At 37.6% G+C, this 23,044-nt stretch overlaps 4 long non-coding RNA genes and 1 pseudogene across 9 annotated transcripts; 2 read left to right on the forward strand and 3 right to left on the reverse strand.

Annotated features, from left to right (window-relative positions):
* Positions 1-5,567: 5,567 nt before the first annotated feature.
* LOC125480372 lies at positions 5,568-8,211 on the reverse strand (annotated as a pseudogene).
* Positions 8,212-9,386: 1,175 nt separating this feature from the next.
* Positions 9,387-14,452, reverse strand: LOC108867306. 6 transcript variants are annotated; one of them, XR_007260792.1, is made up of 6 exons: positions 13,824-14,452; positions 13,648-13,739; positions 12,933-13,022; positions 11,219-11,507; positions 9,811-11,019; positions 9,387-9,650 (listed from the first exon to the last, which is right to left on the reverse strand). It is a non-coding gene; the product is annotated as an uncharacterized LOC108867306 (long non-coding RNA). The 6 variants fall into 6 exon arrangements; XR_007260795.1 differs by lacking the exon at positions 9,387-9,650 and having other exon boundaries at positions 10,715-11,019; positions 13,824-13,949; positions 14,056-14,390; XR_007260791.1 differs by lacking the exon at positions 9,387-9,650 and having other exon boundaries at positions 10,715-11,019; positions 13,824-13,993; positions 14,056-14,390.
* Positions 14,453-17,471: 3,019 nt separating this feature from the next.
* LOC125480374 lies at positions 17,472-18,188 on the forward strand. The gene is made up of 3 exons (XR_007260796.1): positions 17,472-17,554; positions 17,637-17,732; positions 18,132-18,188. It is a non-coding gene; the product is annotated as an uncharacterized LOC125480374 (long non-coding RNA).
* Positions 18,189-18,213: 25 nt separating this feature from the next.
* LOC108867307 lies at positions 18,214-19,333 on the forward strand. The gene is made up of 4 exons (XR_001953279.2): positions 18,214-18,391; positions 18,476-18,543; positions 18,693-18,774; positions 18,962-19,333. It is a non-coding gene; the product is annotated as an uncharacterized LOC108867307 (long non-coding RNA).
* A 545-nt stretch (positions 19,334-19,878) lies between these two features.
* On the reverse strand, positions 19,879-21,514 carry LOC108867308. Its single transcript, XR_007260857.1, has 2 exons — positions 21,304-21,514; positions 19,879-20,205 (listed from the first exon to the last, which is right to left on the reverse strand). It is a non-coding gene; the product is annotated as an uncharacterized LOC108867308 (long non-coding RNA).
* Positions 21,515-23,044: the final 1,530 nt, after the last annotated feature.

Raw genomic sequence — 23,044 nt, forward strand, 5'->3', positions numbered from 1 at the left:
CTCACATTTTCCTTTTGAACTATTGGGCCAAAAGTTCATTTGTTCAAATTTTTATAGCAATTGGTGATTGGCGCGTGGTTCTAAGAGCCCATAAGTTTGGGGCTGCCTTGCACCTAATTGGACCATCCTAATTGGTTATTGGCGCGTGGTCATATAGCTTGATTCAATTTGTATAAATTTTATTTTTAATTTATTTTGAAAAGTGTTATTGACATTTTAAAATTTTCATTCTATACTCTTTATAAGTGTATTTTTCTTTTTAAATATAGAAAATTTGAAATGTAAAATAAGAATTTTGAAATGCTAATAACGATTCTTTTTATTTTATATTTTACTTTATTTTTCTGTTCAACAAGGTCAACAATCTTTCTTCGTTGCATGCAGACTCGATGGCAAGATAATACTTATAATTGACCCAAGCTTCAATATTTGACACCACCAATCTTTCATCAAAAATAAAAAACAGAAAGATCTACAATTATTCTGAAACATGCATTCCATGCAAACAGACAACACCTGAACCATTTCTTCCACAGTACTGCATTCCCATCACCATCAACTGTCTCTGCTTCGTTTCCTTCTTTTGAAGCTAATTTCCCTCAAATTCCTTCCGTTTCACCCTGAATTTCCACACAAAAAAACCAAAGAATTAACACGAGCTACAATAACAACACTAACACATTCAACAACCATGAGAATAAGCGAGTCTTACATCCCATCTTCTGCCAACAAGCCATTGGTTGGGATTAAGCCTGGACATTGCTGAAAAAACAAAATCTTCAAGCCAAAGGTCCAAAATCCATGTGAATATCGTCAGAATCACATTTCCCCTGTCCAAAATCCACCGTCTTAGAGGTCCTGGACTTTCGTCGGCTGATGCAGCGGCGGCGGCGGAGGCGGCGGAGGCGGCTGAGGCGGCTGAGGCGGCAGCGGCGGAGGTCGTTCCTTGCTGGTCAAGCTGCTGCTGCTGTGGGTTTAGGACATCGACGATAGCCTCCAAGATCTCCCAGTCTTTTTCAGACTGGACATTTCCCCCAAGTTCAACCTGCAAACTTCCTCCCCCGTTGTTAACCAGTGCTTGGGTCACCAACCTGTTCAAGAGAGAGAAGAGGCTTCCTTGTCCTGACGCCATCCCCGATATAGCTTCGTCGATTCCTTCCATTTCCGCACGGTTCAATCCTCCCGCCTCCTTCTCTTTCATCAAACTGCGGTGCAAATCTTGGATAGATCGGAGGCGAGTTAGGACCCGCCGAGCTCGGTCTCCGGGTTCCGCTGCAGGTTCGACATGGGTTTGCCCTCCGGACATGATTATTGATTCTTGTATTGGACGAGCGTACCTGCACCTGTATAAGTAGTGGTTCACGGCCTCTACCACTCTACATAGCGTTTTCCTTTAATAATATAAAGTGTGCCGCTTTTGACTTTTGTCCCGCAACTTCTAACAATCCAAAATTGCACCCAAGTGCGTACAAAGACGACATGTAAAAATTGCATCCAAGATTGAACCCAAGTGCGGACAACGACACCTTGTCAAAATTGCACCCAAGATTAAACCCAAGTGCTGACAATGACACCTTGTAAAAATTGCACCCAAGTGCGGGCACCCAAGTTTGAACCCAAGTGCGGACAACGACACCTTGTAAAAAATTGCACCCAAGTGCGGACAACGACGACTTGTAAAAATTGTACCCAATGCGGACAACGACACCTTCTAACAATTGAACCCAAGTGCTGACGATGATAACTTCTAACAATTGAACCCAAGCAACGTCTAACAATTGAACCCAATTGAATGAAGGGTGAGAGTCTAGAAACAGAATGAAGGGTGAGAGATGAGGTGTGCGTTGTTTGTGACGTGAGATACTAAAATCGAATTGTTTTTATTTTAATCAAATAATAATTGGGGATTATTGGATCTTTTCCTCTCTTGTCCTAATTCTAGCGTTCCCAATGCTAAGAATCAATTTTTATTTTATTTTTAACAAACGATATTATCTACACTAAGGATGAAGGGTGATCTTAGCCTCACAATAGACTAGCAATAATATGATTCAAACTTGCATTTGACGATAATCAAACCTAAAACCTCTCACTTACAAGTGAAGAGAAATCAATTAAATATTTCATTTTGTTATATCCATAGCAGTCATAGTATGTACTAATATAGTTACGATGTAGATTATTATTTAAGCTTCTACCGTGTGCATGGCTAACTTTGTCGGTTACGATTTACTTGAAACTCTAAAAATCAATATTGATTGCGATTATATAAGTGAAGTTTATTTATTCAATTTTAACTCAACCATATAAAATTATTTATTTAATTAAGTTTGGACTTGAAGATTTCTAACTAGCAATACAATTTAATGATATTTTTCTTTTAATACTCTTTGAACAAATAAAAAGTAAATTTTAGCCATTTTATTGCGAATATGGGAGTAATTCATAGCCAAAGAGAAACAGTCCCGTTAAGAAACTTCAAAATTTATTAAAACACCAAGTGGGCCAACAAAAATGAGTAATGAAAATTACTCCAAGTTTTGTTGTCTTAGCGGTTAAGTTGATGTTATTCCGCCATGCAAGATATACGTGGCAAGGTTCACACGGGGCCCACCCACTTGACGAAAGCGAGACTATTTGATCGAGCCCCGCAAATCAAGCCCGCCACGTAAGCCGGTTACTATGCGGACTTTGTGAACAGAAGGCACAGACCTCAGACAATCGATTAAACCCATTATTCTAGAGTTCACCGGGGTGAATTGGACGATAAATTTTTCTTTATGACAGGAATACAAGTGGTACATTACGTGTTTTTATAAGAGTGGTGGGCAATTGTATTTTCTAAGTCATTAACATTTTAACAAACATATTCCACTATTTGTATAGCGAAACGTGGTGTACTACCCCGTGTTTTGGTCACATTAACAAATTTCTCGAACTAGACGTTTCAAGATAAGAGGTGAGCATAGGGATGGCAATGGATCAGTTTGGGGACGAAAATACTATATTCATCCTTATAACCACAAAAATTAATCATATACATAATCACAAATTAATCATCGAGTAATATTCATAATCATACTCACCGGATAACGAATTTCTCATCGGTTAACAATTATATTCATCTTTGCCAATAAAAAATATATATATTCGCCTAATTGACTCATGATAATTTAGTAAATATTAATCTTGTCATTAAATATTTGATGTATAAAATGATTTAATTAATGGATCATGTGGATCGTCCTTTTGGGGACATCCGATAAAAATGGATCTTGTAGAGCATAAAAATTAAAGCTAAACATTGATAATGTTGGTTGATCTTTGATATCTCCTATACGTACCATTGAATTCTCATAGATTTTGATTCATATAAAAAATTTTGAACTTTGCCACTCGATGAATAATGAATATACATATACATATATATATATATATATTATAAATATACTATATTATATAATACTTTAATATTATATATTATTCAGTTCGGATTTGGATACGGATATGGATTTGAGATCCCTATAACCATATCCAAAATCATAACCAAATAATATTCATGGTTTTTCCCCATACCTAAAATATATCTGAATTCTCATACCCAAATCCAATCTATTCGAGAGGTTATCGACGATTATCAAGATTAATAGTAAGAACTTAGAATTGTCATCCCTATGTGAGCAAGAAGGTGAGCAACATGACAAGCTAAAGGCAGTGTGTACTTTATATTTCTTTTTATATTCGTTTACAGTTAACAGTTTAGTTAGTTATGAAAGTGTTTCTTTAATAGTGGTATTTGTTGCATTTATTATGTCACACCCCAAAAATGGTATTAGAGTTGAAACGATAATTTATCCAAATTTTTTTGGAAGCCAAATACATTGGTAGGCCAACAAAGCCGTGGTTAATTACCGTTCAATTAACCACGATGAATTTCCTTATTTGGCACATTCATAACATTTATTTCGGCTTGATCTAACTTTAGTCCTTAAAGTTAGATTGCCTACGTTCTCTCTCAAGGGATCAAACCAATTGTAGTTTATCATCTTATTTAAACAGTGTATCACTACATAGGAAACAATTTGATCTCAAAATAATTTTCCCTAAAATAATTGAATAGTAAAAAAGAATTTATAATTGGTAGCATGCCAAATTTCCCTTGAAATAATTGAATAGTGAAAAAGACAAAAATAAGCATCTTGTTTCTTCACTGGCCATCTCTATTAAGAACACAAGAAATATCGAAATCAATGGAACTAATACTAAGGTGGCTGGAGACAGAGGGAGAAATGATGAATTTGGGGACAACGATTAAAAAGAAAAGGGGGAGAGAGAGGCCATAATAATGTCACCTAAGTAAACATAACAGTTATACAACGGAATACATAGAAACAAATCAAAGCGGAGTGAATATTGAGTTTCAAGAGTAAGTGCTGACTTTTGAGTTTCATGAGACAAAATGATATCGAAATCAAGTTTTAAGGAGCAAAGTGGTGTGTTTTGAGTTCCAAGGAACCAAGTGGATCAAAATCTAGTTCTATTGAGCAAAGCGGTGACTTTTGGGTTTCAGGGGACGAAATGGGATCGAAATCGAGTTTCAATAAGAGTAGCAAATTTAAGTCTTAAATTTTTTTTTGAAGGTTCTTAAGGGGACTGTTTCTCGTGGACTATGGATTACTGTTATATTTGCAATAACGTGGCCAAAAGTTACATTTTATCTGTTTAAAGAGTATGAGGAGAAAAATACTACTAGATTCTATTACTAGTTCGTCGTCCCTAAGCCCAAACTTAATAAAATGGATAATTTTATAAAGTCGAGTTAAAATTGAATAAATAAACTTGAGTTATATAATCGCAATCGGTATCCATTTTAGAGTTTCAAGCAAATTGTAACCCCCTAATTTAGACATGCACGCGACAGTAGGTCAAATAAGAATCTACGTCATGCTATATTAGGACATATTATGACTGCTATGGATATAACAAAAAAAGTACTTAACTGATTCTTTGGACTGGGAATTGCTAGAATAGTAGAATTAGGAGAAGAGAGGATAAGATCCATAATCTCCAATTATTATTTGATTAAATAAAGGAAATTGTTATTAGCACTCCAAAAATCTCATTTGGCACTCTAAACTTTCTATAATTAGAAAGAAAAAAAATACACTTGTGAGGAGTGTAGAATGAAATTTTTGGAATGCTAATAACAATTCCCTAAATAAAATCAAAATACAAGATTAGCCAATTAATTTCGGAAGCAGTTTTACTTCCCATCATAACTATGGTGTATTCCCACTATACACATTATCATATGTCACGTGTCTTTTTACTCAACCCAGTTAACTTTTCTATAAATGTTCATTCTTCAGGTAAAAGCACACGTAACAGATAATGAGGTGTATAAAATCTTGGGTTTAAGTTACAACACACATTCCCTCGCCGATGAACCATCATTGATTCATTGCGTCTCTTTACAAGTAATACATTCATAGAGGAATATGATTTTCTTAAATACAACTTACTAGTGATTTACACCATCACACATCCATAATATGCGCTATAAAATATCAGCGGTCACAAAATTTATGCGGGGGCAATTTCTAACCGTGAGTCCGAGAACAATGTTAACACTAGATAGACAGAGTAATACTCGCACAATCCCATTAACCATTACAACCCCATTAACCATTACAACCAAAGTAACACAAGTGCCTATTACAACGGACGAACACGCATACCATACTAATACGGAAACTGGATTATCTTATTCATATGAGATGGACTCTCTATCCACATCTTTAGTACTCACTTCATTGCAACTACTCTTGCTTACTGCTGCAGTTCCTTCAGGAAATCCTCGTTGTCAACCAGGACCTACAAGCACAACGTCAAGAACCAAAGTAATGAGCTCAACCGTTAATGATGCATCGCCTCTAAATTGTTAGATGTATTAGATGCAATATAAGCACACACGCAGAGCATGCAGACATTTTCACATGTGGAAAAAGTCAAACAGACGCTGGACCTTCAATCTTTCAGCTGTAGATTAGTTACATGCCACTCCTTGTCCTTGCCCGCGATAAAATTAACTAAATTGACATTATAACTATTGTTTATATAATTAACCACTCCGAAATAACAGGGGATGAAGCATAGTAATCACGTTCTATTTTATCTTTGCGCTTCAATGTTCCAACGTCATACGAAATGTAAAAATAAAACAATGATAAAGTTGAGCAACAACTAAACAAGCGAACACTCACAGTTTTCCAACCATCGGGATCGAGAAAAGAGGTGATCTTGGTGTTGAGTCCAGGAATCGGTCCAGGCTGTCTGGTTATCTTTCCTCCAAGCTCTTGTGTAACCAAATTGACAGCCTCAGCACTTTTGTAGACATCATCAGTACTGATAGCAATCCGGTATATGTAGCCACAAACGTATCAGGACAGCAGAAGTTGTTTGAGAATTAAACGTTTTTAAAAGGACAAAATATGGAATAAGTTGCAAAACAAGTCAACCTGTGCATACGCATTTCCTTTGGTGTATTCGGTCACACCATAGTTATAGGTCAACTCCAAGATTGTTGTATGGTCTTCTTCTTTATATCCCAAAATGGCTATAGTGTACTGTAAAATGGATGCAATGCGAAAACACGGGAAGATTCAGTAAGCCTTTGTTTACAAAGATGATGGACCAAGGACTTAATTATAAGCATGCTACTAAGATAATAATAATGCTTGGTGAAGAGAGGATTCACTACCTTGTATTCGGGCCTGTCAATTGTCCTCAACAGCTTCAACCGTAATGCCTGCACAGAAGGAAAGCCATGACATCAGACAAAATTAAGAAACATGATCACGTATTTGAAGAATACAAATACTAAGTTCCAAACCATCTTATATAATTCAAAGACGACTAGTTCAAGAATTCAACAGCAACCTAGTATTTGTCTAATCTAATGTACTGAAACTGCCACATGAAAAGTGGCTTGCAAAATCCCAAGATGAAAAGGCCTGATAATTTTTGAATCCATATGCAGGGTATTAAATGAGTACCTTCTCATAGAACTTGACTGAGCGTTCAGGATCACCAACACGGAGCATTACATGGCAAAGTGGCTCAGGAGTGGAGGGTCGCTGAATAATCTCAAACATGTAACCATCAGGATCCTTCACGAAGGCAATGATGCTCTTCCCGCCTTTAACAGGTCCAGGCTCCCTCGTCACAGTTCCACCCTTAGCACGAACATCTTCAACCAGTTTTTGAACCTACAAAATCCCAAATTCCATACAATCATCAAACTGAGAAACAAGAACAAAATCCTGAATTTCCAAATTCCCAATAATCGATACTCTTGAGAAGAACTTAAAACACTGGAATGGTATTCTAAGCCAATTATGCACTTCTATAAAGTTAAATTGCATGGCACTAACGATTGGCTTGGGATACCGTCACATTATCATTTAAGCAAGTTTCTCTGCCCTACAGACTTATCAGGAGTAGCAAAGGTGAAATGTCCAAAATCCCAATTCCATACAATCATCAAAATTCAGAAACAACAACAAATCCAAAACTTCCGGATGATACAGTGACGGTTTCTCATGTCCATCATACAGATGCCACAAAGCCAAAAAAGCACGTCGCATTTGATTTACTCGAGGTAACGTCACATTGTCACTCCATACATGTCAAGTAAATCATACTGTCATTCCAGATATAAGTATCTCAAATTCTGCCATTCGAACACTTACATCGGGAGTAGCGATGGCGAAGTGCCCGAAACCGGTGCCGATATCATAAGAAGAAACTCCATAATTGTAGGTCAATTCAACCACAAAGTGAGAGCCTTCGGGCCCAAACCCCAGAAACGCATTCGAGTATTTCTCCTCCGGATGTCCCTCTTCCTCAACAGCTTCATCCCCAAAGCCTCCGTATAAAACCTGCAATTATTTTATTTTCCCAAAAATAAAAAATTAAATTTGAAATCGATCGCCAAAAAAAATGAAAAACTGAAATCATGGAAATTGAATCGATCATCGTTTATGATCGTTGAAAATTAACGTACTTGATGGTGCGATCGAGGTCGCCGACGCGGTACACAGCGTGGAGGAACCGGCGCTTGTCCTTCTTCGGCCATTCCAAAACGTCGGCGTTTGGAGCGACGGATTTTCCCTCAGCTTCGGCCATTTTCGAGCGTTCTAGTGTTCTGAATCTTGTGATCAGTGGGCTACCTTATTTAATATTATCTTGAATTCAAATTCGCACGTGGACCAATCAGAGATGGTTACATATGGAATCACAGTGATCTGCCGACTTAGGCCATCTCCAACTGACCTGGCTAAATGATCATGGGGTTAAAAATAACTTGGAATGACATGAAAATCGTCTCCAACCAATGACTAGGTTAAAGGGCTTATGGATCCCACTGAGCCCAAACCCCCAAATCAGGCTAGTGGGATGACCATTTCCAGCAAGCCAACTAGCCCTTTAGCGCTAGAATGTCAAGCTTGACATTTTGCCACCCCTCCAGTCCAGCCCATTTGAATGTCAACGGCTACCTAGCATCAGCATGACGTCAGTTAGCAACGATTAGCTAACGTCATGCTGTCGTCAGGTTACCTTTTGGAATTTGAATTTTATTTTGGACGAATTTAAATAATAATAATAATAATTTTCTTCCTATAAATACCTATACCATTCCTACAACATTGAAAGTTGAAGATAAAATGTGTCACGTAGATAAGAATTATATCTAAAATTTGCACAACCAATTATATCTCGACACATGACACTCAAAATATTATCCGAAAAATTATTAAGATTACATAGAGATAAGAAATCTGGAGAGTTACTCATTTTAGTGACACGTGACACTCAAAATCCTATCTGAAAAAAGTATTGAGATTACATAAAGATAAAAAATCTGGAGAGTTACTCACGTTAGCGATACGTGTTACTCGAAATCTTATCCAAAAAATTATTAAGATTATATAAAGATAAGAAATCCGAATGCTCATTCATTTGGCCTAATGCTTTTTTGTTTTTTTTTTAATACTAAATTGTATATGATTTATTGTCTTGCAATGACTGCAATCATAAAGAGAGAAAATCATTTACTATTCCAAATAGAATCCACGAGTGATTTATACAAGCACACATGTGCTATAATTAACATCACTACAAAAATGACTATTTAAATCCATAATGCAATGAACTAAAGAGAAATACAATATGAATTAGGACAATTCACTACTCACTCAATTATTTTCTCACGTAAAAGTGTACAATTAACTCATGAGATTGCAAAAGAACTACATTTTTGGGTTTAAATCAATGAAATGATTTATTCATTTAACATTGACATTGTGTTTGCATGGCATAAAATGTCATTGAAAATGAAGTGTATTGTGTATAGTAAATATCAAATGGACCACATTTTTGCACCTTTTAAGATGATCAAGATGGAGGGGGAGCACGCACATAAAAAGTAGTGGTTAGCAATGAGCCTCTTTTTGGAGATTTTTGTCACAAATATGGCCAGGCCTCGAATCTTTTCTCCACATGTGTGCCAAGTACTCGAAGTTGCAGCTTCAGAAATTGCCAAAGCAATTATAACGTGATAAACCACCCCAGGCATATATAACAGGTGTCTGATTGTGTAAATTTTAATTAGTAACGATTATGTAGGATTCCTTTGTATATAGAAAATTATTTTTTCTTGCAACTTCAATTACTTGGAGAGCAAGTGATTCTCTCAGCCATGTTTCCGGTGGTGCCGAGAAACAGCGCCAAAAACGTTGATGGACGTACCTATGAGTATCCTCGTCGACATCATTATGAGGTTGCATCCGGCAATCGAATCATTCTGTCAGTTCCGGTGTGTTTCAAGACCACCTTAAATTTCATCGATTCCCCATTCTTTGCTCAACTGCATACTTGACGTTTGCTTAATTCTGCTGCCTCTTGTGCTGCCACTGTCCAAGTACCTCGACTTATTCTTCTTGCTGAGTTTGCGGCTCCTAACCCGCAATCGGCAAATAAGCTTCCATTCAAATACCCTACTGGCACTGGTGCTATTGCATTTAAACACGCGCTTCCTAACTGGAAGATTTTCTGCGGGGGCTGTTGGCATGATGTATAGTTTGTTTTCTGCAACTTGATTGGCTTTAACGCCAGCAGATTAACAAGTTCATGCTACTTGTTTGATGCTTTTAGGGGTGAAGTTCTACAGCTCCCATTGCTCCCATTGACGTGGAGGAACCGCGCGCTCACCCTTCAACCCTACAGGTTTTCATGGTACGGCATGGGATTTGACAATATATCTTGCACATACAAGATTGTAATAAGAATGTATCAAACATATGGAGTCATGCATTGTATGTATCAACAGGTTTACGTGGTACGCTGCAGTCCCGCCTTCTCTTTCATCCATTTTGTTAACAACACAACTAGATTTAAGGGCTGTTCGGTGGCCTCATTTTGGACTCCATTTCCATTTTGCGATTCAAAAGCGCCGTAAATGCAGCCAATCACACCACATGAGTCCGTCGTTAGTTTGGATTCCTTGCTTTCTGTATATGTGGCGTGACGAACATGTATTATGCTGTATTCCAATTGTAGGGAGGATCATCTTTTGTAACAGATCCAAGACTTTCAACTTCTGCGAAGACTCTTAAATCAAGCGAGACTACGCGAAGGAAGATGCCCTAAAAGCATGTCGAACAACCTTATTACACGTTAATCTGTATTCCGAATTCCTCATACAAATTCACCTTTCAACAATTCCATGTCGAATTGAAGGAAATTTTGCTTTAACTTTTCTGGGCAGAATCTTGGGGTGAAAACAAAATAAGAGAAGCAAACACAAACTGTTCACTAGATTATCATCATCTAATCTTTGTCATGATAACTACAAAATGCTCGATCACAACTTTGTCATCCATTGCCGAATAAACTTTATCATCATCCATACTTTGAAATGTAAGTTGTTGAATTCAGTGACCTTAATCTGCCAGTGTTCTGCAAAAAAATTGTAAGACAAAAACAAACTGCATTACTAACAACATCCAACAAGAAAGAACAGGAAAAGTACCAAGTAAAAGAATAGGCAAACTTCTTTTGGTCCACGAGAACAGGCCAATACTACTGAATTAGAACATTAGGCGTACTTGAATGAAAGAAGTATTGCTATAACTTTTCCATAACTACGTTTACTCACAGTGACTAGGTGTCCACGAAAACACACCATTGCGAGAAATTTCCTTCCTTGTAGAAGTTCACCATTCCGGGCTTCAGACGAGCAATTCCTGAGAAAACAAAATCTTCATTCCATATGTCCAGCATAACAGTAATGATCCCAATAAGCACCAATGCCCTGTCCAAATAACATCATTTCACGGGTCGCGGATTTTCGGCGGCAGCTGCGGAGGTCGTTCCGGCAGAGACGTTCTGCTGGGTGTTGTGCTGCTGCTGTGGGTTAAGGACATGGACCACCGCCTCCACCATCTCTAGAAAAAATACAGAATATAAGAAAGTATGTAACGTGTACTGAGACAGATTTTAGGAAATTATAAAAAATGACTCATTTTCTTTATCTTATAACTGAAATAGGTTAAACCCAATATGTACAGAGCATGCACAACAATAGGACATAAATACGATTCTCCTAAAATTTACATTTACCAAATTGCTCTCCCATGTTTTATGTAATAAAAGAGTTGGCAATGCCGAGCCTTTGAGATTTACATAAAATAGTTATGTGCAAGTATACATACGAAAACTTTCTTAACAAGTGTCAAAGGTAAAACAAAAATTTACTAGTCTTTATCTTGGTGTTGCTAGGATGTCCCTACATCTTTGGTGCAAAATAAACCCACCTAGTTTTTATCAATTCCTATTTTAATTCTCTGCATATTTACTTATAAATCTAGTGAGTGTGACTGTAATTTCTCAGAGTATTAGTTTTTGTTATTCGCATATTTACTTTATGAATTTTTCTTCTTCGTTCTATATAATTCTATAGGTTTCTCATTTGTAATCGATCACTTCAGTCACTGACGTTTTCTCAGATTTTAATTGATTTGATGTTAATTGTTTGATTGAAATATAGATGGCTTTAGCCCAACCTGTAGTCAAACCTCAACCCCAACCTTCATCCCAACCCCAATTCTAACTTCACTGTGTCCTTGATAGTCTCAAATCTGTCGATGCCTGTCACGGTAAATTGACGGAAGTAAAGGAGGCCGGAGGATTGGACAATCTGGAGATCATACAAATTAGCCAAGCTCTAACAGGATTCGAGTCCGGACGATCAGGCCTCCTTTGTCTCTTGAGGAGAAAGGCTTCTGACAAACTGAAGAGTAGGGGATGAAGATATCGAGGACACAACGTCAAGAGACAAGGAAGGTCCTTATCTTCCTCCCCTACTCTTCAGTTCGTCAGAAGCTTTGTCTCTTGCTTTTCTCTTCAAGAGACAAAGGAGGCCTGATCGTCCGGACTTGAATCCTGTTAGAGCTTGGTTAATTTGTATGGTCTCCAAACTGTCCAATCCTTCGGCTTACTTTACTTCCTTCAATTTTCCATGACATGTGTCGACAGATTTAAGGCTATCGAGGCACGACGAAGTTGGAATTGGGGTTGGCATGAAGGTTGGGGTTGAGGTTGGAATACGGGTTGGGCTGAAGCCATCTATATTTCAAACAATTAACATGAGATCAAATTAAAATCTGAGAAAACGTCAGTGAGCGAAGTGATCGATTACGAACGTGAAACCTTTGGAATTATGTAGAACGAAGAAGAAAAATTCATAAAGTAAATATGCGAAGAACATAAACTAATAATATGAGAAATTACAGTCACATTCACTAGATTTATAAGTAAATATGTAGAGAAGAAAAATAGGAATTGATTTCAACACGAAGAGCATCACGTACCTCTTCTTGGCGAGCTACAATGTGAGGAGGAGAAGAAATTTGATAGCCTGCACCATATATACACCACCAACACTTTTGAACATTTTTTTTCTGTTAATACAAAATAAAAATGCCAGCTTTTAATCCTAGAGAGAGAAAGAAGAGAGGTAGAGGAATATTTATTACTAATAGCCAAAATCTAATACCTAACTTCATAAATGTCATTTTTTACAAAATCTTTTAAATAAAGCAGAAAAATTACTTAAATAGACCTAAATACCCTCAAAATTAAAATCAACTAACAAACCTGTTGGATCAGAATTTTGGAAAAATGAGAGGCCACTACATTTTGTCGGCATAGTGTTCGCAGTCAATATCAATGAAATCAAGGATCTTAGTATAACTGAAATCTTGAAGATGACCGACAATTTCAATCAAGCAAACATCATTGTGTGGATTCAATAAATTAAAAATGAATCCATATATAAACGAAAAGAACAATTTTGTATATAAAGAAAATAGAATGTGAAATCATAACCTAATTGACCGTACCGAATTGATCGGACCAATATTATATAGTATACCTAATCGATCGTACCAAATGAATTCATTTGTATGTGAAAATAAACTAACTTAAAATAGGTGCAATTTTATGGAAATAGGTCCAATTTTATGAATTAAGCTGATGATCTAAATTAAACAGAAGTTGAAAGGAAATTAGTGAAAGGGAACAAACCTTGATCCATTTGCCTTGTAACAGAGACATGGCTGAAGAACTCTCAGTCACTGTGGAAACGCAGTTGCCGAAGTATCAGTCTTCGCCTTGCTCTGCAAAAATCCCCGAATTATTTAAGATTTCTTCTAAAAAAAAAAATCCAAAATTCGACAAAAAAAAGTAACGGTGCAGGCGACCTCAGCGAAGTCCGAGTCGGCGCCGTGGGCTCCCGGGAGCTAGGTACCGGCAAAAGTGTCGGTGTCTTCGAAGTCGGCGAAGTCGAAGTAGACGTCGACGACGTACTCCAGCTCGTCGTTCTGAAACTGCGCCCACGCCATGTTCGACAGCGGAAAAACTCGGGGATTAACTGAAATTCACAATGGCCATTAAATCGAAACCGAAAGTGGGAGAAGTGGCGAAGGAATATACCTGGAATTTGTTTCGGGGGGCCGGAATTCAGCTGGCGGGTTGAGAAAAACAGAATGTGTAGAATTTTCCCAAGAAACGAACAGAAAAAGCGAGCGCCTTTTTTAGGTGGGTGAAAGAAAACGCTCACCCACGGTGCTCAACTTATAGACTTTGGCGACAGGAAAAGAGATTACTGAAAGTGACAGCCAGTAGATTATTTTTCGGCATGAATGGAGGGCATGGTTTCTCAGAGAGTTCAGCGAGCTCATATTTTTTAATTCTCAGAGAGAGAAAACTGTCTGCCTTTTGCAGAAGTCGAAGTGTGTTTTGTCGAGGTTTTGAGTTGTAGGTAGATCAAACGAAGGGAGATGAGAGAGAGAGGCGGAGCGGCTAGGGTTTGAGTATGGAAGAGATGAAAAATGGAGAGTGCAGATTCAATGGTAATAATAAAAAAAATAGGGTAAAGTACAAAAAACTATCTCAATTATTAGGATCACGATAGTTTCATATCTCATTTTTTAAAATTGACAATGTCATACTGTAACTTACAAATTTGTCACAATATCATACCTCCGTCAATTTTTCTGTTAGTTTTTCTGTTAAATCCTGACGTGGCAAGAGATAGGGACCACTCACTAATCCAGTTGGATTAAAAATAAATTAAAATATTTTTAATAATTAAATATTAAAAAAAATTAAGAATAAAAAAACAAAACAAAAAAATTTCCTAAAGGTGCGGGGACTCTTTTCCCTCTCATTCTTCTTCTCCTTCTTCTTCCTTCTTCTGGTTTTTTTTTTTTTTTTTCCTCCTCCTCTTCTTCCTCCTTCTCCTGGGGGGTGGAGGGGAGGGGAGGGGGTTTTCAAATTTTTTTTTTTTTTTTTTTTTACCTCCTCCTCTTCTTCTTCTTCTTCTTCTTCGGTTCTTCCTCCTTCTCCTAGGGGGCGGGTGGGGTTGGGTTTTCAAATTTTCTTTTTCTTTTTTTCCTCCTCCTCTTCTTCCTCCTTCTTCTCCTTCGATTCTTTCTCCTTCTCCTGGGGGGTGGGTGGGGTTGGGATTTCAATTTTTTATTTTTTTTTGTGTGTTAAAGATTAAGCAGAAGAAGATGAAGATGGGGAAGACAAAGAAGAGGAGGGAAGGGACGACTAAGGTTTTTTTTTTTTTTTTTTTTTTTTTTTTACATTTTTTTTTTTAGTTTTTAATAATATTTTATTAATTTTTTAATAGAAAGTGGTCCCAGTCTCTTGCCATGTCAGCATTTAACAGAAAAATTGACGGAGGTATGACATTGTCACAAATTCGTAAGATGCGGTATGACATTGTCAATTTTAAAAGATGAAGTATGAAATTGTCGTGACCCCAATAGTTGAGGTAGTTTTTTGTACTTTACCCAAAAAAATAAAAGTAAATTTACAAACTACCTAATATTATTTTATGCATTCTTTTTTGCTTCTTTTGATTTTTTTTTCGCTGAGGGGCGTTTTGGTTATATTCTTTTTCGTCGAAGTCGTGAGCCCAAATGTAGTATTCATTACAGGCTTTGGCTTTATATATAAGAGATGATTATGTATCTCATCGAATGTGGATGTACACATTAATCTGAGAATTTATGTATTCAACTCTCGAAATTACTGTAACGGTATTAATATATAGAAAGTAGAATTATCTCACATTTTCCTTTTGAACTATTGGGCCAAAAGTTCATTTGTTCAAATTTTTATAGCAATTGGTGATTGGCGCGTGGTTCTAAGAGCCCATAAGTTTGGGGCTGCCTTGCACCTAATTGGACCATCCTAATTGGTTATTGGCGCGTGGTCATATAGCTTGATTCAATTTGTATAAATTTTATTTTTAATTTATTTTGAAAAGTGTTATTGACATTTTAAAATTTTCATTCTATACTCTTTATAAGTGTATTTTTCTTTTTAAATATAGAAAATTTGAAATGTAAAATAAGAATTTTGAAATGCTAATAACGATTCTTTTTATTTTATATTTTACTTTATTTTTCTGTTCAACAAGGTCAACAATCTTTCTTCGTTGCATGCAGACTCGATGGCAAGATAATACTTATAATTGACCCAAGCTTCAATATTTGACACCACCAATCTTTCATCAAAAATAAAAAACAGAAAGATCTACAATTATTCTGAAACATGCATTCCATGCAAACAGACAACACCTGAACCATTTCTTCCACAGTACTGCATTCCCATCACCATCAACTGTCTCTGCTTCGTTTCCTTCTTTTGAAGCTAATTTCCCTCAAATTCCTTCCGTTTCACCCTGAATTTCCACACAAAAAAACCAAAGAATTAACACGAGCTACAATAACAACACTAACACATTCAACAACCATGAGAATAAGCGAGTCTTACATCCCATCTTCTGCCAACAAGCCATTGGTTGGGATTAAGCCTGGACATTGCTGAAAAAACAAAATCTTCAAGCCAAAGGTCCAAAATCCATGTGAATATCGTCAGAATCACATTTCCCCTGTCCAAAGTCCTCGAAGTTGCAGCTTCAGAAATTGCCAAAGCAATTATAACGTGATAAACCACCCCCGGCATATATAACAGGTGTTTGATTGTGTAAATTTTAATTAGTAACGATTATGTAGGATTCCTTTGTATATAGAAAATTATTTTTTCGTGCAACTTCAATTACTTGGAGAGCAAGTGATTCTCTCAGCCATGTTTCCGGTGGTGCCGAGAAACAGAGCCAAAAACGTTGATGGACCTGCCTATGAGTATCCTCGTCGACATCATTATGAGTTTGCATCCGGCAATTGAATCACTCTGTCAGTTCCGGTGTGTTTCAAGACCACCTTAAATTTCATTGATTCCCCATTCTTTGCTCAACTGCATACTTGACGTTTGCTTAATTCTGCTGCCTCTTGTGCTGCCACTGTCCAAGTACCTCGACTTATTCTTCTTGCTGAGTTTGCGGCTCCTAACCCGCAATCGGCAAATAAGCTTCCATTCAAATACCCTACTGGCACTGGTGCGGTTGCATTTAAACACGCGCTTCCTAACTGGAAGATTTTCTGCGGGGGCTGTTGGCGTGATGTATAGTTTGTTTTCTGCAACTTGATTGGCTTTAAAGCCAGCAGATTAACAAGTTCATGCTACTTGTTTGATGCTTTTAGGGGTGAAGTTCTACAGCTCCCATTGCTCCCATTGACGTGGAGGAACCGCGCGCTCACCCTTCAACACGCCTTACAGGTTTTCATGGTACGGCATGGGATTTGAAAATATATCTTGCACTTACAAGATTGTAATAAGAATGTATCAAACATATGGAGTCATGTATGTATCAACAGGTTTACGTGGTACGCTGCAGCCCCACCTTCTCTTTCCTCCATTTTGTTAACAACACAACAAGATTTCAAATGAAAGACCTAGGTCTTCAAACATTTTTTGCGGACATTTTCGCTTGCAGGCCCTTGCTCAATGTGAGATGACACGAAGCAGTTTGGGTATCGTCAGAATCAATGCCGATGACACTGCTCTGGCTGCACAGGTTATCAATATATCTTCAGTATTGTTAACTGTGATAGGCATTAAGGGTGTTTTTATGCTAAGGGTTAGGAAATTTTGTACAGATGGTGGCCTCAACTGGCCTACGGAATACTGGTGCTGTTGCAAGTGCTCGCGCTGCAAAAATTTATGGGCTTGAAATTCTTGCAGAAAAAATTCAAGTAAGGCTATTCTTTTAGATTCCTTTTTCAGGTTTAATGTATAAGTTAACATCAGTTGGGTATTGATATGGTACACATCTGGATGGATTGAGAATTGACCTCTTCTCCTTTCTTAAGAAAGCAGAAGTTGCAAATTCACTGTTGTCTCAGCATGCTTGTTAGTTCGGTGGGGTGTTTGCAAGTTATTCTTTCCAAGCATTACAGAGTTCTACATGTCACATTTTCTTGCTTTGAGTATTGCATTTCTTTTACAATATGATACTGCAAAGATGCATCACTCTCTCAGATGTTGGATGTTTTAACTTATTTTGCACCTCTTTTTATTTCGTGAAGACGATGGCTGCTGGGGATTACTAATGACACCGCTTGATTAATTTACTAATACTTTGCCCTGGCCAGGATGATGACAATAATATCACTCGCTTTTTGATACTTGCAAGAGAATCGATAATTCCAGGGACTGACCGGCCATATAAGGTGTAAACCTTTGCTTTGTTTTGTTTTTTTATTTTATGTATCTTTGCTTTCCTTTACTCTTCTGAATATTTATTTATAAATTTTCTTCATAGACGAGCGTTGTTTTCACTCTTGAAGAAGGTCCTGGTGTACTATTTAAAGCCTTAGCAGTATTTGCTCTTAGGGGCATTAACTTGACAAAGGTAACGTTAGGTAATCATTTTTTGTTTTCTTTCATGCTCACTCACTGTGTATAGCTTTTTGACAATTCTTTGGAGCAATTTCAGATAGAGAGTCGCCCACAGAAGCAACGTCCACTAAGGGTTGTGGATGATTCAAATGAAGGGAGTGCCAAGTGAGTGGTACTAAGTTTAGAACATGATCAGTTTTACATATCCGCACCAGTATATACAGAACAGACAGGTCATGATATGACTCTTAATATGGGAAAGGTCGCTACAAAAATGACATTCTACAGATTGATTGATCGATCTGTTTTGGCAGGTATTTCGACTACCTCTTTTACATTGACTTTGAGGCTTCTATGGCAGAGCCCCGTGCCCAATATGCTTTGGGACATCTGCAGGTCGGTCTTGTATCATTTAGATGCATGTTCTTTATTTTCTCAACTTTCAAAAACTTTTATTTTGTGCCGGAGGTTTTGCCACATGGTGACACACTTAAGCTTGAAATTACAATGTCTTCCTCTGAAACCTCTCCACCCCTCAGTATAAAGCATTGGTGATTTAAGGGTGAATTGCTTTCTTTTGCAGGAATTTGCAACATTTCTTCGTGTCCTTGGTAGCTACCCAATGGACACGATTCCATAGAAGGCAGTCGTTTCTTGGGCTCAATTTCGTAATGGTTTTGGTTTCCAGACATGCAAACACAGTTCAACCTTCAATGTTGTATATATGTGGGCGCTGAAGCTGCATACACAGATCAAGCTTCAAATGAGGAGACAATTCCTTGCAAAGCTTCATTTTTCTTTCCTTTTCGACTCTATATCATTCTTTATTTCCTCTGAACGGGGGTTTTTACTGTTTCAGGACTGTCTTGATATCTTGATACAACACCGGGAGGGTCCCTCCCGACTACCCAAAGTACAATCTGTAAACAACACCGCAGGATTCATGAAAGACAGAGATTTGTGTGTAACTTACGACTAAAGACACAACACCGCAGGATTCATGAAAGACAGAGATTTGTGTGTAACTTACGACTAAAGACAGTTTGTGATGCTCTCTGCTTTGTGTCTATCATCATTTTACACTTGGTTCTTACGTGTTCGCCCTGCAATCTCGTCCTCGGGATTATAGAGTAGAAAATCCGTTCAGAAAATATGAACTCTGAAGCTCTATAAATTCGATAAGACGAGAAATATCGTAATGGTGGCGAGGTTGCAAATCCGTGACCAACTGAAAACAGTAATGAGTAGACTAAGCGAGAGACTGCTGAGAGAACTGTTGGGAAAGACGCTCCCACATTTCATGAGAAGTGGACTGCCCAACTATCAGAGAAATGATTGGTTCAGTGAAAGCAGCACAAAGCATGCTAATAAGTGTCCGATCTGTCTGATGCCAGACCAGGTAAGTCCGTTAGGGGACGAGGTCACCACCGGAGGGACAACTTCAGAGGCATCACATCAGCAGAGCCGGTAAGGGCTGCCGCATGTAAGAATTCCTACCACTAGATGGTGAAGGTCAAGTAACATTCATAATATGTGATAAAATATCAGTGATCACAAAATTCGCGCGGGCGCAATTTCTAACCATGAGTCCAATAACAACGTTAAACTAGACAAATAGAGTAATAGCCGCGAAATCCCATTAAACATTACAACCAAAGTAAGCCTATTACAAGAGACGAACAAGCATATCATACTAATACGGAAACTGGATCATCTTATTCGTGGGAGATGGAGTCTCTATCCACGTCTGTACTACTCTCACTTCATTGCAACTACTCTTGCTTACGGCTGCAGTTCCTTCAAGAAATCTTCGTTGTCAACCAGGACCTACAAGCACAATGTCAAAAACCGAAGTAATGAGCTCAGTGGCTAGTGCTGCAACGTGCAAACATTTTCACAAGTGGAAAAAGTTAAACCGGCGCTCGGGCCTTCAATCTTTCAACTATAGATTAGTTACGTCGTACATGCCACTCCTTGTCCTTGTCCCCGATAAAATCAACTAAATTGAGATTATAATGGGATGAAGCATATTAACACGTTCCATTTTTTCTTTGCACTTCAATGTTCCAATATCAGACGAAATGTAACAATAAAACAATGATGCATATGATAAAAGATCAAACACCTAAATAGAAAGTTGAGTGACAAGTAAAAAAGTGAAAACTCATTGTTTTCCAGCCATCGGGATTAGGGATGGGCAACAGTTATGACGGGCGGGTAACTGCGGTTATTTACCTATAACTATTTATGTTCATACTCTCATAACCGTTTATCTGTTGAGTAATTGCATAAACTGTTATACCCATACCCATAACCGTGTACCCATTTAACCATAACCGTTTACCCATTTAACCATAACCATTTACCTGTTTTTGAACCCGTTTATCATTTTTTTTACCCATTTACCCATTTTTCACCCGTCTACATTTTTTTTTAACAACTTAAAAATTACAAAAAAAATTTTGTCATAATTTTCATTTTCTGACAATTAAACACCGTTATAGGTATAATTTAGCATGCATTTCCCATTTTTAATCATTTAAGTCCTCATACAATTTCAATAATTAAAATAATAGTTTACGAACGATATTTTTCTGCTACACCCAAGTAAGTCTTTAATTATAATAGTGAAGAAGGAGATATGTCCCCGTTTCTAAACATAGTTTTATGCAATAAGTAATTGATCCTAATCCCCCAATATATACACGTACACAGAATCCCTCCCTTACTAACCAAAAAATTGAAACCCTAATTTGCATCTTTCGTTCCCTGAAGATCGAATTTTACGTAGAACTGTAGAACCCAGAAACGTACCTAAACTCATAAATTTATGCAGAACCCTAGCTATTTGTATCTTCAACAGATGCAAACATAAGATTAGAAGAAAAACATATAAGAACTAAAGCCAACACAAAAGAAACGTACCTGAGGTCATAATTATCTTTTTCCATGAGAGAAAGATTGAAGGTTGGAGGGCCGGTAATCACTTTGGAGGAGCTAATTATATCAAGAATATTTATATACACAACTTCTCGCATGTCAATGTTTGTAAAAGATTAATTAGAGAAATTTGTTAATTTAATAGATGAGCGGCGGAGATGAGAGAGAGGGCAGTGAGGAGGGAGAGATGAGTGGGGACGGGACGTTTGAGACTCTGAGTTTGACGGAGAAATTGAAAATTTAGGGTTTTTACATTTTTTTTTAATTTTACATATATTAAATTAAATAGGTAAATGGATACCTGTTATAACCGCCGGTAATACAAATAACCGATGGATATCTATTATAACCTTGGATAATACCCATAATCATTTATTTAAATTTCACAGATAAACGATTATACCCATAACCGTAACCGTGAACTTTAAATAAATGAGTAACTGCAATTATCCAAACTTATAGCTATTTTGCTCATCTCTAATCGGGATCGAGAAAAGAGGTGATCTTGGTGTTGAGTCCAGGAAAGTAAATGACTCCTATACTAACAAGGGAATACAGCCATATAATTATATTTATATTTAAATTCCTATTCGAACAGGACTCAAAGTCAACAAAGGGCTCAGAGGATCAAAGATTCCCTTGTTCCCTGTGCCATATAGCATTATACACAAAATTAGGGAATAGTTCAATCAATCGTTTCCCATCCGATTAGCAAAAGGAAAGAGGAAAGTTAACCCTAACCCTAACAAAAAAAAAGCCTAACCTAGCACAATGTATATACATATATATTAAGCACGTACCACAAATTCACACTCTTGCTCTTTGAACAAATCAAATCGATAATATTCTTGCTGCAAATATTAAAGCCATGTTTACGGTCGGGCCGCCGCCAAAGAAGAAGATGTGTTTTAATAAGAGAAACACAGAGCCACAAACGTTGATGGACCTGCCTATGGATATCCTCGTCGACATCCTTATGAGGCTGCAGCCGGCAATTGAATCACTCAGCCAGTTCCGGTGTGTTTCCAAGACCGCATTAAATTTCATTGATTCCCCGTTCTTTGCTCAACTGCATACTTCACGTTTGCTTAATTCTGCTGCCTCTGGTGCTGCCATTGTCCAATTACCCCAACAAATTCTTCTTGCTGAGTTTGGGACTCGTGACGTCGTAAAACGCCAAATAGGCTTGCACCCAATCAAATACACTACTGGCGCTGGTCACGACAACGCTAGTGCGATTGTATTTAAACACGCTCGTCCTGACTGGAAGATTTTCTGCGGCGGCTGTCCGTACGATGTACATTTTGTTTTCTGTAACTTGATTGGCTTTAAAGCCAGAAAATTAACAAGTTCATGCTTCTTGTTTGATGCTCTTAGGGGTGAAGTTCTACAGCTCCCGTTGATGTGGAGGAACCGCTCACCCTTCAACATGGGGTCCGACATTACGTTTACGTGGTACGGCATGGGATTTGACAATCTATCTTCCACGTACAAGATTGTTTGTGTTTCCACATGGTGTATACACGCGGATCTGGAGGCCCATGTTTATACGTTAGGTGCAAGTGCAACAACCTCATCATGGCGACAAATACACTCAGTTCCTCCTCGCGTTTTAAGTAATAAGAACGTATCTGCATATGGAGACATGCATTGGTTTATTGATCCATATCAACCACAAAGAAGTTGTAGTTACGATGCTGATTCTTGTATTATTTCTTTCGACTTC

The sequence above is a fragment of a genome, unplaced genomic scaffold, assembly GCF_019419815.1.
Source record: "Pyrus x bretschneideri cultivar Hongxiangsu unplaced genomic scaffold, Pyrus_bretschneideri_v1 Contig33, whole genome shotgun sequence".
Classification (NCBI taxonomy): domain Eukaryota; kingdom Viridiplantae; phylum Streptophyta; class Magnoliopsida; order Rosales; family Rosaceae; genus Pyrus; species Pyrus x bretschneideri.